Here is a 20,436-nt window from a genome sequence, read left to right as displayed (position 1 = left end):
GTTTGAAATGAATAATGGATACTTGTACTTTTTTCCTCTATTTTGCCTTTTAGTCAAGACCCTGAAAAATACCTTAATACCTTTTCTCAATCATAGCTGAGAAGATAATGGCTTTGAGAACTGTCATGCTGAGATGACATCAGCTATGAGATTAAGGCTTTATTAGAGCACATATCCGGAGAAGGCAATGGCACCCCACTCCAGTACTCCATGGAAAATCCCATGGACGGAGGAGCCTGGTGGGCTGCAGTCCATGGGGTCGCTGTGAGTCGGACACCACTGAGCGACTTCGCTTTCACTTTTCACTTTCATGCATTGGAGAAGGAAATGGCAACCCACTCCAGTGTTCTTGACTGGAGAATCCCAGGGACAAGGGGGGCCTGGTGGGCTGCCGTCTGCGGGGTCACACAGAGCCAGACATGACTTAAGTGACTTAGCAGCAGCAGCAGAGCACATATCAGAACTTCTTAGGTCAGGGAACTTGTATATTGTGGGAAAAGAATAATTTTAAGGAAGAGCAAGAATAAAGTGAAGGTGTATATTAATTTGAGAAATGGAAAGAATAGTGGGTCAGCAAAAACGGAAAGTAATTTGATTAAAGTTAATAAAAAAGTTGTTGTGTGTCATCTTTCTATACATCTGTTACATCTCCATGGTGGAGTAGAAGGGCAAAACTACTCATAATGCCTTCTTTATGGTTACCTTTGTTACAGGAACTCTTAGCAGGATTTGTTTGCTTTTTTATGTAGTGATAGGTAAATCTCAGTGCTAAAATGTATATATTATATAATATGTAAAATATATTCATTTATAATCAATAAATAATATGTTCCATATTTATGTTAATACATGTTTTAGCACTGAGATTTATATATATGTACAGATAAATATGTAATATATATATTTTTCTACAAATATATATACCAAACCTAAAAAAAAGCACTATAGGTAGCTTAATATCTTTTTTATATAATCTCCTAGTTATCAGTGATATATTCATGGAGCAGTTAAGATTTTTAAATTTTTTAAACTGCAAATATAGAATAGTAACATAGGCACCCTCTGTCTTATATTGATCATTTGGAAATCAGATATAATAACAAATTATGTGGAAATTTTTTTCTAAATCTTGTAGTTTATATTCTCATTTTTGATTTTTGCTTTTGTTTCTTATGTTTTTGTTGTTCTATCTGAAAAGTTGTTGCCAAGATTATGTCATGGAGTTTTTTCAGTTTTCTTCTATGAATTTTATGGTTTGGGACTTAACATTTAGCCTTTAATCCATTCTGATTTAATTATGAGTGGTATAGGATAGGAGTTAGATTTCATTCTTTTGCATATTAATATTCTGTTTTCCCAGAGCCATTTATTTAAAAGACTATCTGTTTTTTCCTTTTGACCTTCACATCATTGCTGGATTCTAAATTTTCTCTTGACCAGGTTGTTAAAGGTATTTTATTTAATGATTTAGTCAGTTTTTGGCAGTAATAAAATGTACTCAATTAAGTATGTACTTGAATAAGCTTTGACAATTGTATATACTCCTATAATCATCACTACAATTGAGATTTCTAACACTAAAATATTTCTGTGTACCTCACTAAAGATGATCCCCTTGGTATATTTTGATGTTGTTCTCTTCCCAGAGGTAATTGTTTCCTTATTAATTTTTTTTTTGTGAGTGCTATCTACTCTGATTTCACAACTTTGTATATGTCTTTTCTGTTTTGAATTTCTGACTTTCAGTATCCTGTCATATCTCTCATTTCTTACTTAATTAAAATTAATTAATTTTGAAATATTGTCTTACTAGTGTTCTCACCTTTGTGGTTGGATTTTGGGAAGTGTTTTTATTCACTAATTAATATTGATTAGCTCCTTCTGTTTCACTCTTATTGTATCTTGTTATGGTTGATGCCTGCCATTTTGAAAAGACTATCTTTGCCCTATTGTATATTCTTGTCTCCCTTGTCAAGTATTAACTAGCTGTATATGTGGTGGGTTAATTTCTGGGCTTTCTATTCTGTTCCGTTGGTCTGTGTCTTTTTATGTGGGTACTATACTGCTTTACTATGTGCCTTATAGCTTGAAATCAAGTTTTATATATTTGCCAGTTACCTAAAGAATATGTTTTAAATGTTCTCATACAACAAATAACGTTAAAAATTGTCTCTAGCATTACTTTGACTATCTGGGTCTTCTGTGGTTCCATATAAATTTTAGGGCAGTGTTTCTATTCCTATAAAAATTCCATTGGGATTTTGATAGGGATGGAATTGAATCTATTAATGGCTTTGGATCATATGGACATTTTTAACTTAACCTTCCAATCTGTGAACATGGGATATGTTTCCATTTATTTGTATCTTTTATAGTTTCCTTCATCTGTGTCTGGTAGCTTTCAGTGTACAGATCTTTCACCTCCTTGAATAAATTTATTCCTAGGTATTTTTTCTTTTATGCTACTGTACATCAATTAAAAAGCTTCTGAATGTCAAAGGAAACAGTAAAATGAAAAGGCAGCCTATAGAATGGAAGAAAATGTTTGCACACCATATTTCACAGGCATTAATATCTAAAAATATATAAGCAACTCATGTAGCTCAATATCAAAGAAAAATTAACTAAAAAATAGGCCAACAGTCTGAATGGGCATTTTTCCAAATCAGGCATGTAAATGGAAAACAGGTACATGAAATGTCACCTCATGTCCATTAGAATGGATATTATAATACATATATATATATATAATATGAAATATAGCAAGTGAAGGTGAAGATGTGGAGAAAAGGGAACTCTGCTACACTCTTGCTGAGAGGGCAAATTGGTGTGGCCACTGTGGACTATAGTATGGAGGTTCTTCAAAACATTAGAAATAAACTAGCATATGGTCTAGCAATTTCACTTCTGGATATGTATTCTAAAGGAATGAAATCACTTTTTTGAGGAAATATCTGCACCTTCAGGTTCAGTGTGACATTATCCACTATATCCAACTATGTGGGAACAGTCTGAGTGTCCACTGACAGGTGAATGTTCAAAGAAAATTTATACTATCACACACATGACGGGATATCTGTCATTCAGCCATAAAAGAATGAAACCCTGCCATTTGCATGGGTGGACCTGGAGGGTGAAATAAGTCAGAAAGGCATATAGTGTATGATATTTCTTAGATGTTAAAACTAGAAAAAAAAAAAAAAAAACCTCCTGGAAAAATACAATACAGTGGTGGTTACCAGGACCTAAGGGTTGAAGGAAATAGATATTGGTCAAAGGGCACAAATTTTAAGTTATAGGATGAGTAAAGTTTTGGTAAAACTTTAAGTTATAGGATGAGTTAGCTACATGCTAACATGTAGCATGATGGTCATGGTTAATGATACTGTATTATATACTTGAAAACTACCTAAAGAGTAGATCCTACATGTTCTTAGCACATTTTTTTAAAAAAATTGTAATATGAGTTGAAGGGTGTGTTAACATTGTGATGATCATTTCACAGTAGATACATGTATCAAATCATCATGGTGTACACCTTAAACCTGTGATGGTGGTGGTTTAGTCACTAAGTCATTTTCAACTCTTGCGACCCCATGAACAGTAGCCTGCCAGGCTTCTCTGTCCATGGGATTCTCCAGGCAAGAGTACTTGAGTGGGTTGCCATTTCTTCTCCAGGCGATCTTCCCAACCCACGGATCGAACCTGGGTCTCCTACATGGCAGACAGATTCCTTACCAACTGAGCTGTGAGGGGAGCCCTCCCTCCTTAAACCTGTACAACATTATATATCAATATGTCTTTTTAAATTTCTTTTTAATTTTTTAGATTTTTTATTTATTTATATTAGTTGGAGGCTAATTACTTTACAATATTGTAGTAGTTTTTGCCATACATTGATATGAATCAGCCATAGCCATGTCTTTTTAAAATTTTTAATATAAATTAATTTATTTTAATCAGAGGCTAATTACTTTACAATATTGTAGTGGTTTTGCCATACAGTGACATGAATACACCATGTGTGTACATGTGTTCCCCATCCTGAACCCCCCTCCCACCTCCCTCCACATCCCATCCCTCTGGGTCATCCCAGTGCACCAGCCCCAAGCACCCTATCTCATAATAAAATTGGAATATCTATACAACTACATGTCATTTATATAGAATATTTTAGGAGTAAAATTTCTGAAATTTGTACCTTAGCCTCTATTTCTTGAGGTCTTTTCTTAAGAGCTTCAATGTGTAATTTTAAGAGCTTTACTGATAAAGAAGTCTTCTCTCTCTTATTCTTCACCCCTTTGTAAGCAAAACAGTATTACTGTTACTTAATGATAGGGATTGACAGTTTTCTGCCAGGCAAATGTGGCACAGTACCTGGTTTGTATAGTAGTGAGCTAATAGTTTAATATTAGTAGTGGTTTAAAAATTAAAGCAATAATATTTAATGTGCTATGAAAAGTATATGGAACTCAAATTTTGTCCATAAATAAAATTTAATTGGAACCCAACCATGTTCATTCACTGATGTTAATCTGTGACTGCTTTCCTATTTCAGCAGCAGAGTTTAATGGTTATAACAGACACTCCATTGTCAGATTTCCTTGCTAGCACACTACAAATTGCAGTGAAGCAGTTATAACCAAACAGCATTTTGAATGTCATATTAATCACTCTGCTCTGGCTTTTCTTTATTACTCATACATACTTACCATGTGATAACAAGAAAACAGTGGACTTTGAATGTTTCACTTTCAAAGTACAGTTGAATGACAGTTACTCTGTTCAAACAGAGAGCACACAATTCACTACATTTTGCAATGACACTGTAGTAGTCATGAAAAAAATAAAATGTGCATTTACATTATGAAAATAAAGATTCAACACAGTATTCCCAGCTCACAAGAGGAAAAAGAAAAATTAGGACGTTTAAAGTGAAATATCTCATTATGGAAGAACTTCTTTACATTAAAAAAAATGAATCTATAATCTGGTAACCAGATTATACCAAATCTGTATAGATTTTCTGAATAGGCAAATAATAAAAACCATTTACTGCTAGTGAAGTATAACTGAATTATATTATTGCAGCAACTGAAGAAATGTGTCCAGAAAAATAAGACTGTGAGCTTTGTGGAAAGAATAGTTGCAATGAGAGCTGAGGATGTTAAAACCAATATTCATAGTCAGTTTAAAAGAGCAAATACATTGGTTTTCCTTGGATTATCAAGTTGATGCTAAGTTGAAAGTAAAGAAGCTTTTTAAACAGTCTGTGGAACAACTCAAAAAAAAAATAGTTTCCAAGTACATGAGAATGGACTGGAATCTGCTCTGTTAGGACTGATGGTGGTAAAAATTATGTATGAAGCAGGAAAATGATTAACATTATAATTGTAGTAGTAGGATCATTGGGAAAATAAAATCTGAGTGAGAAATAAAAAAGCAAAGTCTCCTTGCATGTTGCAGGGAGCAGTAGGTCAAATTCTAGAATTCTCTTTGCGTGTGAGATTTTTAGAGAGGGCTCATACTTGAAGCTGTTACTTCTGCTTACCTTTTCCATAAGGTAAGAAGAACATGGACATAAACAGTACCAGTGATTTCTTTCTAAAATTTTCCTCAAGGCAGAATGGTAATAAGTTGTTATGAGGCTGGCTCTCAGGACTTTTTATTTATTTAGTTTTTATCGTGGTAAACGTCCCATTGGCACTTGGGAATTCACGAAGTCTTATTTTGCTCTGTGCCTGGTAATGGGAGGTTTGAACTTGACAGAAGAAAGACCTTTATTCAGAAGTTATTCAAACAGTAAATGTAATTTTATTGTGCCTTTGGAACTCAACATTTTGAGAGTCGAAAAAAAATATGGATTGAAAAATTGAAAGGATATGATTCACATATTCCTAAGTATTGACTTATTCCGTTCATAACATTGGTGTTTTTGCAACCAAGCTGTATGAAAACTAATTTTTGTAGGTGACTTTCTACGAGGTTTAGGAGATGAACTTTTGACAAATATAAGGATCCTGTTGTTCCATGTTCAGTTCTAACTGTTGCTTCCTGACCTGCATACAGGTTTCTCAAGAGGCGGGTCAGGTGGTCTGGTGTGCCCATCTCTTTCAGAATTTTCCACAGTTTATTGTGATCTACACAGTCAAAGGCTTTGGCATAGTCAATAAAGCAGAAATATACATTTTTCTGGAACTCTCTTGCTTTTTTGATGATCCAGCGAATGTTGGCAATTTGATCTCTGGTTCGTCTGCCTTTTCTAAAACCAGCTTGAACATCTGGAAGTTCACGATTCACGTATTGCTGAAGCCTGGCTTGGAGAATTTTGAGCATTACTTTACTAGGGTGTGAGATGAATGCAATTGTGTGGTAGTCTGAGCATTCTTTGGCCTTGCCTTTCTTTGGGATTGGAATGAAAACTGACCTTTTCCAGTCCTGTGGCCACTGCTAAGTTTTCCAAACTTGCTGGCATATTGCCTGCAGCACTTTCATAGAATCATCCTTCAGGATTTGAAATAGCTCAACTGGAATTCCATCACCTCCACTAGCTTTGTTTGTAGTGATGCTTTCTAAGGCCCGCTTGACTTCACATTCCAGGATGTCTGGCTCTAGGTGAGTGCTCACACCATCATGATTATCTGGGTCGTGAAGATCTTTTTTGTACCGTTCTTCTGTATATTCTTGCCACCTCTTCTTAATATTTTCTGCTTCTGTTAGGTCCATACCATTTCTGTCCTTTATTGAACCCATCTTTGCATGAAATGTTCCCTTGGTATCTCTAATTTTCTTGAAGAGATCTCTAGTCTTTCCCATTCTGTTGCTTTCCTCTATTTCTTTGCATTGGTTGCTGAGGAAGGCTTTCTAATCTCTCCTTGCTATTCTTTGGAACTCTGCATTCAGATAGGAAAAGGAGTATGTCAAGGCTGTATATTGTCACCCTGCTTATTTAACTTATATGCAGAGTACATCATGAGAAACGCTGGGCTAGATGAAGCACAAGCTGGAATCAAGATTGCCGGGAGAAATATCAATAACCTCAGATATGCAGATGACACCACCCTTATGGCAGAAAGTGAAGAGGAACTAAAAAGCCTCTTGATGAAAGTGAAAGAGGAGAGTGAAAAAGTTGGCTTAAAGCTCAACATTCAGAAAACTAAGATCATGGCATCTGGTCCCATCACTTCATGTGAAATAGATGGGGAAACAGTTGAAACAGTGTCAGACTTTATTTTTTTGGACTCCAGAATCACTGCAGATGGTGATTGCAGCCATGAAATTAAAAGACTCTTACTCCTTGGAAGGAAAGTTATGACCAACCTAGATAGAATATTAAAAAGCAGAGACATTACTTTGCCAACAAAGGTCCATCTAGTCAAGGCTGTGGTTTTTCCAGTGGTCATGTATGGATGTGAGAGTTGGACTGTGAAGAAAGCTGAGTGCCGAAGAATTGATGCTTTTGAACTGTGGTGTTGGAGAAGACTCTTGAGAGTCCCTTGGACTGCAAGAAGATCCAACCAATCCATCCTAAAGGATATCAGTCCTGGGTGTTCATTGGAAGGACTGATGCTGAAGCCGAAACTCCAAAACTTTGGCCACCTCTTCACCATGTGAAGAGTTGACTCATTGGAAAAGACCCTGATGCTGGGAGGGATTGGGGACAGGAGGAGAAGGGGACGACAGAGCATGAGATGACTGGATGGCATCACCGATTTGATGGACATGAGTTTGAGTAAACTCCGGGAGTTGGTGAGGGACAGGGAGGCCTGGCGTGCTGCGATTCATTGGGTTGCAAAGAGTCAGACATGACTGAGCAACTGAAATGAACTGAACTGAACTGAAGGATCCTGTTACTCTGCCACTGATATTTTCAAAGTTGTAATTCTTAAAGCTATTCAATTCTGAAATCATTTAAAACTTACCAAGAAGTCGAGGGAACTTATTGTATTATGAATTTATCTGAGAAGTGTAGTTTTGCCATTATGAAAAAATGAAAATATCTACTCCCTATTCCATCAATTAACTCAACTCTAAAGTAGAGAAATGGTGCTACTTTCTCAACTTCATCAGATAGTTTCATGAATTTTAAGTTGTATAGTTGATAATGTCCAAAATTACCTTCATATAATAATTTTAACAGCTCCAATCTAAGCTGCCAAACACTAAAGTCTTTTTTTTTGGAAATTGTGTTTTGCCACAATACATTTATATTGCCACTGTAAATTCAGAAACAGAAGATGTGTTAATGGTTTATAAAGCATATTGTAATTCTACCAAGTAACAGATCAGACAACCAGTGTTTAATGTAAACAGAGTCTATGACAAGTTTCAGGATACTATTCTGCAGGATCTTTGAATTTTGCATAATATATATTTTCCAGCTTGTATATTTAAATTTTGAATACAAAACAAGACAGATATTCAAGGGCATTTAGCTATTTCTTTTTAGAGACTGCCATGATATAGAAACTATTGTGTGTGAGGAAAATATTGAATTTTACCATAAAATTACTTTAGTTGTCAGTATTAGCAAAGTTATAATAATGAAGATAAAGATCAGCTGAGTGAATTAAAACTGAATTAATTAAAGAACACAAAGCTGAGTAAGGTCATAATGATATTATAAATATACATTTTTTAACATGGGGCAGTGCATTAATAAAACATTCCTATATGCTGGGAAATCTATGTCAAAACCTGCTTTCTGACAAGTTTTATATAGGATTCAGTTCTAGATTTTTGTTCTTGAAGATAAAAATTCATTAAAATGTCTTAATAACCAAAGATTTCAATTTTTAGAACAGATGTTTACATGCACGCTTCACTGCATAGTGAGTAATCTGACAAATGTAATTACCTTTCACAATGCTGAAATGCTTGCTATGCAGAAGTATGAGCATATAAGAATTATCCACCATTACAAATTATTGTCTGATCTCTGTGTAATGCATATGTATTTTTTCACATCACCTGCTGTAGTGTCCTTCTCATAAATTCAGTTGTATTAGTAGCATCTACTTTTATACCACTGACTACCTAGGAGCCTTATATTCAGCTTATTACTAATCTCTGAGAATGTTAATGCTGTTAAGAACAGAACAGCTGTGAAAGATTTAAAAACTTCAGTTTCCTAAGTTCAGAGGAGGGAGGAATTCTATGAACTTTAGTAGAGCAATTTATCATTTTGATGTAAAGTTTAGATATTTTGAACATTTTTTGTGATGCTTACCATTTGTGTGTAAAATAATGCCAGTGTATTGATAACTGGTTTCTCTGTTAATAACATGGATAAGTTTTTATACTATATAATTCCTTGAAATATTTGGATGTTATAGCCTAGGGAATGTAACCTAGGGGTAGAATTGTATCCTTTGATGGATTTTCCTGTGATACAGATTTTTCAGCCTTTATCACATCTTTCATTGATACTAATAATTATAAATGAGTTCTGATTGGTGAGTGATAAGGTCTTCATTGGATGAATCTTCTTCCTTGGATTATTTTTATATTTAAGTTTATCTCTAATTAATTGATTTCTAAATATGATGATTTTCTGAGCTAAAATTTTGTTCTAATATTGAAGTAGAATCAAACCAGTACCATAGTGTCTTGATTACTGCAGCTTTTTGAAATCTTGCATTGTAAATCCCATATTAGCTTTGATAATTCTTTCTTTTTCCTATTTGTTTCTCAAACTGGATAATGTCTATTGACCTGTCTTCAGGTTCTCTGATTCTTTCTTTAGTTGTTCACATCTGTTGCTGAGCCTCATTAGTGAATTTTTTTTCATTTATCATAATTTTCAGATCTGTGATTTGTTTGGATGACTTTTGCATCATACTTTTATTTTTTATAGAGATGATATCCTTAGGCTCTTTAAACATATTTAAATAAGCCAATCCCATAGTATTTTGAATACTTTTAAAATGTGGTTTAGTCTTTGATTTATAAGTCTATCTTTTGGGCTTCCTCTTGGACATTCAGTACATCTTTCTCTTATCTGTGGGTTATCCTTCCTTGTTTATTTTCATGATTTATATATTGAGTGACAACTGGACATTTCAAATAATGTCCAGTAAGTGTAAACTCTAACTTAGATATCCTCCTTTCCCTAGGGCTCGCTAGGGTTGCTGTTTTTTGTTGTAACTGTTGTAGTTTGTTTGGTAGGTAATTTCTCTTAACTAATTTAGTAAAATCTGTATCTTTGATATACGTGGCCACTAACAACTATGCTTGGTTAGTTTCATGATCAGTTAATGATTGAATAGATGTTTTCTTGACACCGGGAACAGTAAATATCCCTGTCTCAGTTGTGGGACTGAGTTGAAGGCATGCTTTTAATAATCAGCTTGCCACTTTAACTCTCTGCTGTTGTCTTTACTTCCTGATTTCACACAAACTGAAAGTCAGAGATGTAAGCTTAAGACCTTTCCAGGTCTTTTGTGAACATGTGTATAGCCCAAAGCATGCGTTTGTCCATAGTGATTTCTAGGAATGTGTTAGTTTAAGCCCTTTTATGGGCATCTCAGTGCTTAGCTTCTTGTTTTGATTACTCTTTCTTTTGCCCCAACTTTTACCTTCACATCAGAAATCTGAGATGTCACAGTATGTGTTAAGTGCTCTTTGTGGAGAAGCTTTCAACATTGGGCAATTTCTATCAGGTATAAAAATGATAAACCTGAAGAAAAAATGTCTTTTGAGTGGATTCTTCCAGGAGACCATCTGGCAGGTCAAAAAGGACTGTCTTTGTCAATATATCTATGAGAGCAAGTTCCTGTCTTCAAGGCTGCCACAGAGCTAGAGAATGAAGAACAGAACTACAGTAGGTGAAATTGTGACAAAACTCAGCAGTTTCCCAAGATTCAACCCTGTTTTTATTGAATACATTGATTTCTGCAAACTTTTGATTAATTTTCAATTATGAAAAATGGATGCTGAAAACTTTTCTCAGGTCTTTCATTGCTTTGCTGGAGGGCCACAATTTTTGAAGTTCTTATTCCAAATTACCAGGCTTACTGAATCAGAACATCTCTAGAAAAAGTATCCTCATTGGTTAAGATGCAAAAACTGCTTTGGAATTAAAGGTCAGATTTCATGATGGATAGCTTTTGCATAATAACTTATAATAATTATTATCAGATTATGAGTGGCAGATGTAAGAATAGAAAACAGAAAGCACATTGGATAAAATTTTCTTCCCAAAGGTAAATTTTGATATGTAGCAAAGCATACACAAATAGTTTAATGCAATTTTATGTTCACATTGAACTTAAGTATGTAGCTATTCTACTTTGTGTTTGGGAGGTAAAAGAAAAAGACATCTGCCAGTTTCAAAGGATGACTTTTTAATGACATTTTTGTAATCATGAAGAATTCATATAAGCCAACATTGAAGAAGCCACCTTCAGAAAAGAAATCAAAGCTTTGAAAACTTTATTAGCTTTGAAAGAGACATTAGAGGATAGTGGTGCAGTAGAAGCTGTGGCACACTGGGATCAGATTGGAAGCATAACTTCATTCTGAGTAAAAGAGCAATTGTGTGAAGTCAGCTTTGTGAAAAGCCTACAATGAAGTCAACAGGAGATCTTTTGTGAGCTAAATGCATACAGCAAAATCAAATGTTTTTAATTGATTTTTATTTTTGTTAATGTCATCTCAGTATCACTTGCAAAACTTGTCAATTCTAGGTTTCCATTCAGTTACCAGAAACACTTAGATATAGTGGGACAACCCACAGCAAAATGGAAATAAGAATAAGATTAAGCTAAATTACATCTGAAACTAGTGTTATATAATGAAAGTTCACCTCAATGGTTTTAAAGCCAATGGAAACTCTCTTAGAAAAATCCAACTCAGTCATGTTGATGTTTAACTTGCCAAGCAAGAAAAAAAAAAAAAAAAGATGAAATATAAAGTATGTAGTATCTTTTTTTCTCTCAAAGTTGCTATGATTTACAGACCCTGGGTTTACTTTTCAGGGCAATCTGAATATCATTCACACAGTTCTCCTAAATCGCTGGACACATCTTTATCTAGTCTATTGATAAAATTAGTTACGAAATGAGCATACTTGCAGCTTTAGACCTTCCCTGTATGTCTGCCCCTCAGAAAGGGTCTCATGCCATCCTACTGCCTCTCCCCAAAGGCACACTGCTGTTTCTTACTAGTTGATGCTTGCTTGCCTGCTGGTTGTCCCAGCTGGACCTTTCTCCATGTTCCTACTCCTCACTTAGGGTAGGAGATCTCTTATAGGCTTAGGCCCAGGACAGTTTTATGAAGTACTTTTTTTCCTTTTAATCTTCCCTCAGCTACAGCGTGCCTTACCCTTGCCCAGAGATGTGAAAAGGTTTGTTGCTTGTAATGTTTGAAGAAATAAATGAAGATTATACTTCATTAGTTAAGTGTTAAATAACTCTTTGTTCCTCTGTACATAACATGAAGAGAGAACAAACCATTCTTTATTATCTAAAGCTCTTCTTGCTTTTTGGAGAACAGTTGCTGCAGGCATACGTGGTAAGTTGCTTCCGTCGTGTCTGACTCCGTGTGACCCCAGGGACTGTAGCCCACCATGTTCCTCTGTCCATGAGATTCTCCCAGCAAGAATGCTGGCGTGGGCCGCCACTCTCTCCTCCAGGGGATCTTCCCAACTCAGGGATCAAACCTACGTCTCTTACATCTCCTGCATCAGCAGGCAATTTCATTATCAGTAGCACAACCTGGGAAGCCTACAATTGCTGACTATAGATGAATTTATAAATGTTAAGTTATGGGTTTTCTTTCAATAATTATTTAGAATGTAGGTACTTCAATTTACTAGCTAGTTACCAAAGACACAAAGTTTACTTCACTAGTTCAAGTGGATGAAGCACAAGCTGGAATCAAGATTGCTGGGAGAAATATTGATAACCTCAGATACACAGATGACACCACCCTTATGGCAGAAAGGGAAGAAGAACTAAAGAGCCTCTTGATGAAAGTGAAAGAGGAGAGGAAAAGTATGCTTAAAACTCAACATTCAGAAAACTAAGATCATGGCATTTGGTCCCATAATTTCATGGCAAAGAGATGGGGAAACTGTGGAAACAGTGACAGACTTTATTTTCTTGGGCTGCAAATTCAGTGCAGATGGTGACTGCAGCCATGAAATGAAAAGATGCTTGCTCCTTGGAAGAAAACCTATGACCAACCTAGACCGCATATTAAAAAGCAGAGACATTACTTGCCAACAAAGATCTGTCTAGTCAAAGCTATGGTTTTTCCAGTAGTCATGTATGGATGTGAGAGTTGGACTATAAAGAAGCTGAGCACTGAAGAATTGATGCTTTTGAACTGTGGTGTTGGAGAAGACTCTTGAGAGTCCCTTGGACTGCATGGAGATCCAATCAGTCCATCCTAAAGGAAATGAGTCCTGAATATTCATTGGAAGGACTGTTGAAGCTGAAACTCCAATACTTTGGCCACCTGATGCGAAGAACCTTCTCATTGGAGAAGACCCTAATGCTGGGAAAGATTGAAGGCAGGAGGAGAAGGGTATGACAGAGGATGAGATGGTTGGATGGCATCACTGACTTGATGGACTTGAGTTTGAGCAAGCTCTGGGAGTTGGTGATGGACAGGGAAACATGGCATACTGCATTCCATGGTGTCTCAAAGAGTCAGACATGGCTGATTATTTGTATTTGAGATCCATATGTTCTGGCCCCTGTATCTATTCTAGTAATGGTTTTTATGTCTTTTCTGGAGGTATATATTTACAAGATCTTCAACACCACTGATTATAGTTTTTAAGTGTTGGTCCTATACTTTTTCTAATGTGAATTTTGTCATTGTTTCACTTTTAAGCTCCACAAATGATTTTACTCTCTTATTTTGTTCTGATAATGAATTATATTTTATCTTTCAATATTTTCACGTCAGATTTCATGCATCTTAAAATATGATTGATATCTTTTATTGTTAGTGTATAGGAATGCAACAGAATTCTCTGTATTTATTTTGTATCCTGAAACTTTACTGGACTCGTTGATGAGCTCTATGAATTTTCTGGTAGCATCTTTAAGATTTTCTATCTATAATATCATGTCATCTGTTAAGAGTGCCAGTTTTACTTCTTTTCCAATTTGGATATCTTTTTTTTTTTTCTTCTCTGATTGCTGTGGCTAAGATAGACGGCCAGTAGCTCATATATATATTGGTGATCTCTCATATTTTAGAGAAAGTTTTACTTCTTAAATTCTTACTGTTATATTCTTATAAGAATTCTTATAAGAATTATTTTCTTATATTTTATAGGCAAGATGATTTTCTTTCCATGGAGGGAAAGAAAGAAAAAAGATCAAACTGGGCCTAGTTTTTGCTAGGAAGTCATATATTTTTCTAAAACACTCTCCAATTGGTTTCCATTTAGCATCATTCTCCAAAATCCTGAGGAGAAAGTATGGGTGATGTAAACTTTGAGAGCCAGTTCAATTATCTAACAGTCAGAGCAAACTGGCAGGCAGCCAGAGCCCTAGAAGTCACTTAGATGAATTTCCTGCTCATATAATTTATTCTCACTGTTTGGTGAAGATACTGTGCTAGAGGCCATGTTTTCGGTGAACCAGTTTTAGTTTGGACCAATTACTCTCTTCTGTCTTGATCCTTTAAAAGCATCATGTTTTGTTTGGAAGAAGCCATGCCTCATGAGCAGGCAGTTGTCCAGTGACATGCTTTTTGCTTGAGGGTGCTAATGTGAAAAATTAAGAGCTTCATAACATTGTGAAAATCATTGAATCACAGCTGGGAAAGACATACCATTGAGAATTCTTCTAGTTCTTTGTATATCAGATTTCCAGATTTATATTTGGGGTTCAATATCCCTCTGATGCTACACAGCACTCTTGCGGTGGGGGAGGCTTGTAAGTATGTGCACACTTATCTCCCTAAAACTAGTTCTTTCTGAACTGCACTAACTTTCTGTAGAGATGCAGGCGTTAACATCCTTCTGATACTGTACTGGTCATTTCAGTATCACATACCTGCCTTTAATTTACCATTGTGCTCATAAAAATCACTTTCTTGGCTTAAAGATTTTATACCTTTTGGTCTTTTTGACACATCTTCTATCAAACTTTGTCATCTTTTCTTCCAGCATTTCTGGATATTTCTTCCCATCTAGTGTCAATCTCTTCTGACCTCTTTCATTGCAACATAGTGTCCCTCACACTGTTTCTGAATCCCTGTTTTTAGTCTCTCCACATTCTTTCTGGGAACATACTATGTAAGCATGATTGAAATGCTGTACACAGAACCTAAAAACACACTTATGTATACACACACACTCTCAAATGATGCCTTTAGACTATCTCTTCTAAGCTCCATTGCTTTACACTTATTCCTTCCTACAAAATCATTGTTTGAATCTTCAGTTGATACCTTGAATGTCATGTCTGCCAAGCTTTTCCTGATAATTCAGCATTTCTTTTTTCTTTATTTTTGCCTTGCGTAGCATCACTTTCATAAATGAAACTGAACCATTAAGTCATAGAACAAGAGTTCTGTATTCTTTCTGTTTACATGATGACCAAATAAAACCAATTTCCTGACTGTCTATAACTCTGTGTGTGTGTGTGTGTGTGTGTGTGTGTGTGTGTGTGTGTGTTTGTTTCACTAATGCTGTGACTAGTATCTTAGAAATTTGGGCTTACAATTTTTTAAACCGTGCTGCAGAAACTGTAACCTGCATGACTTCCTTCTTTATCACACATTTCAGCCCCTATAAATTTTTCATGCGTTCCAATTTTGTTAAATACAAAATAAATGCAAATACATTTTAAAAAACACAGATGCCTTCACTGAAAGAAGTATTTCAAGCAGGAATACATATTTAGTGCGGATACACAGATACCATTATAGCAAGTATGTTTATAAATCTCTCTCCATTTATTTCCAGATTTCCTTATTGAAAGCTTATTGTGCAACACTTTTACAACTTAATTTTCTCATTATATATTTTGTAACATTTATTTTCCAAAGATAAAATTTTGGGGTAAAAAAAAAGGTCCTTGTCCTTCAATACACTTTTGTTTGAAGCTAATTACAGCTGTTAAGTTTCTTAGTATTATCTGTGTGTTATTGTTTTCTTCATTGGTTTCTGAGATTCCTAAAACCAAAAAATTGTATTTTAGACATACTTTCACACTCAACATATATTTTAGTGGCTGTAAGTGGAAGGTATTCAAGAAATCTGTGTGGAAAGGAAAACCGAGCGGTACATCAGCAGCATGAATCTAAACAATGTCATTAAGCATTGTGATGCTGCCTGATCGTTCAGTTTTTTTCTTAACTGTCACAATATTTATTAGTCTTAGTACCTTAGTAAGACTAATACTCATAGTAAATAGAATGGTTTATGGGCCTGTATCTTAATAATGGGAGCTGCAAAGATACCCTGCTTTAGGGGAGTGTCTCTTGGATTTTTTACTTTTGTTTTTAATAGTATTTCAGAGGGAAGAAAATATTGCATTTGATTTGCCACTGGCTTGTTAATCAGCTTGCAAAAATTTGAAGTTGCTGAATACTTCGATAGTAGTCACCCTATACCATTTATGTTAAAACAACATATGGCATTGATTCTGTGAACAAGCAACCTGTTGAATAACTGTAGAAGATAATTTTAGAATCTAATACTTGTGATTCTGAAATGTAAAGGTTGACTTTTAGTAATTATAAATCACTGCTAGGTAAGATTATGTATAGTTACTTGAATCTACTGTAGAATCTATTGTCTTCTGATCCCACTTACTCTAATTTTTCAATTTATGATTAAAATTTGAATTAAAATAAGAGTTCAATGGGAAAGATAAAATTTAATGTTCAATATTTCAAGTATATTACTTTCTAAACTGAGGCAAACAAATAGGAAAATAAAACAGTTATTGTGACTACTCACTAGGTTCATTTTTTTTTTTTTTTTTAATTTTTATTTTTTTTAATTTTTTTATTAGTTGGAGGCTAATTACTTCACAACATTTCAGTGGGTTTTGTCATACATTGATATGAATCAGCCATAGATTTACACTTATTCCCCATCCCGATCCCCCCTCCCACCTCCCTCTTCACCCGACTCCTCTGGGTCTTCCCAGTGCACCAGGCCCGAGCACTTGTCTCATGCATCCCACCTGGGCTGGTGATCTGTTTCACCATAGATAGTATACATGCTGTTCTTTTGAAACATCCCACCCTCACATTCTCCCACAGAGTTCAAAAGTCTGTTCTGTATTTTCTGTGTCTCTTTTTCTGTTTTGCATATAGGGTTATCATTACCATCTTTCTAAATTCCATATATATGTGTTAGTATGCTGTAATGTTCTTTATCTTTCTGGCTTACTTCACTCTGTATAATGGGCTCCAGTTTCATCCATCTCATTAGGACTGATTCAAATGAATTCTTTTTGACAGCTGAGTAATATTCCATGGTGTATATGTACCACAGCTTCCTTATCCATTCATCTGCTGATGGGCATCTAGGTTGCTTCCATGTCCTGGCTATTATAAACAGTGCTGCGATGAACATTGGGGTGCACGTGTCTCTTTCAGATCTGGTTTCCTCAGTGTGTATGCCCAGAAGTGGGATTGCTGGGTCATATGGCAGTTCTATTTCCAGTTTTTTAAGAAATCTCCACACTGTTTTCCATAGCGGCTGTACTAGTTTGCATTCCCACCAACAGTGTAAGAGGGTTCCCTTTTCTCCACACCCTCTCCAGCATTTATTGCTTGTAGTCTTTTGGATAGCAGCCATCCTGACTGGCGTGTAATGGTACCTCATTGTGGTTTTGATTTGCATTTCTCTGATAATGAGTGATGTTGAGCATCTTTTCATGTGTTTGTTAGCCATCTGTATGTCTTCTTTGGAGAAATGTCTGTTTAGTTCTTTGGCCCATTTTTTGATTGGGTCATTTATTTTTCTGGAATTGAGCTGCAGGAGTTGCTTGTATATTTTTGAGATTAATCCTTGTCTGTTTCTTCATTTGCTATTATTTTCTCCCAATCTGAGGGCTGTCTTTTCACCTTACTTATAGTTTCCTTTGTAGTGCAAAAGCTTTTAAGTTTCATTAGGTCCCATTTGTTTAGTTTTGCTTTTATTTCCAATATTCTGGGAGGTGTGTCATAGAGGATCTTGCTGTGATTTATGTCGGAGAGTGTTTTGCCTATGTTCTCCTCTAGGAGTTTTATAGTTTCTGGTCTTACATTTAGATCTTTAATCCATTTTGAGTTTATTTTTGTGTATGGTGTTAGAAAGTGTTCTAGTTTCATTCTTTTACAAGTGGTTGACCAGTTTTCCCAGCACCACTTGTTAAAGAGGTTGTCTTTTTTCCATTGTATATCCTTGCCTCCTTTGTCAAAGATAAGGTGTCCATAGGTTCGTGGATTTATCTCTGGGCTTTCTATTCTGTTCCATTGATCTATATTTCTGTCTTTGTGCCAGTACCATACTGTCTTGATGACTGTGGCTTTGTAGTAGAGTCTGAAGTCAGGCAGGTTGATTCCTCCAGTTCCATTCTTCTTTCTCAAGATTACTTTGGCTATTCGAGGTTTTTTGTATTTCCATACAAATTGTGAAATTCTTTGGTCTAGTTCTGTGAAAAATACCGTTGGTAGCTTGATAGGGATTGCATTGAATCTATAGATTGCTTTGGGTAGAATAGCCATTTTGACAATATTGATTCTTCCAATCCATGAACACGGTATGTTTCTCCATCTGTTTGTGTCCTCTTTGATTTCTTTCATCAGTGTTTTATAGTTTTCTATGTATAGGTCTTTGTTTCTTTAGGTAGATATACTCCTAAGTATTTTATTCTTTTTGTTGCAATGGTGAATGGTATTGTTTCCTTAATTTCTCTTTCTGTTTTTCATTGTTAGTATATAGGAATGCAAGGGATTTCTGTGTGTTAATTTTATATCCTGCAACTTTACTATATTCATTGATTAGTTCTAGTAATTTTCTGGTAGAGTCTTAGGGTTTTCTATGTAGAGGATCATGTCATCTGCAAACAGTGAGAGTTTCACTTCTTCTTTTCCTATCTGGATTCCTTTTACTTCTTTTTTCTGCTCTGATTGCTGTGGCCAAAACTTCCAACACTATGTTGAACAGTAGTGGTGACAGTGGGCACCCTTGTCTTGTTCCTGATTTCAGGGGGAATGCTTTCAATTTTTCACCATTGAGGGTGATGCTTGCTGTGGGTTTGTCATATATGGCTTTATAATGTTGAGGTATGTTCCTTCTATTCCTGCTTTTTGAGAGTTTTAATCATAAATGAGTGTTGAATTTTGTCAAAGGCTTTCTCTGCATCTATTGAGATAATCATATGGTTTTTATCTTTCAATTTGTTAATGTGGTGTATTACGTTGATTGATTTGCGGATATTGAAGAATCCTTGCATTCCTGGGATAAAGCCCACTTGGTCGTGGTGTATGATTTTTTTAATTGTTGTTGGATTCTGTTTGCTAGAATTTTGTTAAGGATTTTTGCATCTATGTTCATCAGTGATATTGGCCTGTAGTTTTCTTTTTGTGGCATCTTTGTCTGGTTTTGGAATTAGGGTGATGGTGGCCTCATAGAATGGTTTGGAAGTTTACCTTCTCTGCAATTTTCTGGAAGAGTTTGAGTAAGGTAGGTGTTAGCTCTTCTCTAAATTTTTGGTAGAATTCAGCTGTGAAGCCATCTGGTCCTGGGCTTTTGTTTGCTGGAAGATTTTTGATTACACTTTCGATTTCCTTGCCTGTGATGGGTCTGTTAAGATCTTCTATTTCTTCCTGGTTCAGTTTTGGAAAGTTATACTTTTCTAAGAATTTGTCCATTTCATCCAAGTTGTCCATTTTATTGGCATAGAGCTGCTGGTAGTAGTCTCTTATGATCCTTTGTATTTCAGTGTTGTCTGTTGTGATCTCTCCATTTTCATTTCTAATTTTGTTAATTTGGTTCTTCTCTCTTTGTTTCTTAATGAGTCTTGCTAATGGTTTGTCAATTTTGTTTATTTTTTCAAAAAACCAGCTTTTAGCTTTGTTGATTTTTGCTATGGTCTCTTTAGTTTCTTTTGCATTTATTTCTGCCCTGATTTTTAAGATTTCTTTCCTTCTGCTAACCCTGGGGTTCTTCATTTCTTCCTTCTCTAATTGCTTTAGGTGTAGAGTTAGGTTATTTATTTGGCTTTTTTTCTTGTTTCTTGATGTAAGCCTGTAATGCTATGAACTTTCCCCTTAGCACTGCTTTTACAGTGTCCCATAGGTTTTGGGTTGTTGTGTTTTCATTTTCATTCATTTCTATACATATTTTGATTTCTTTTTTGATTTCTTCTATGATTTGTTGGTTATTCAGAAGCGTGTTATTTAGCCTCCATGTGTTTGAATTTTTAACAATTTTTTCCCTGTAATTGAGATCTAATCTTACTGCACTGT

The sequence above is a fragment of the Cervus canadensis genome, chromosome 9 (genome assembly GCF_019320065.1).
Source record: "Cervus canadensis isolate Bull #8, Minnesota chromosome 9, ASM1932006v1, whole genome shotgun sequence".
NCBI classification, from domain to species: Eukaryota; Metazoa; Chordata; class Mammalia; order Artiodactyla; family Cervidae; genus Cervus; species Cervus canadensis.
Note: the sequence above shows the minus strand (reverse complement) of the source record.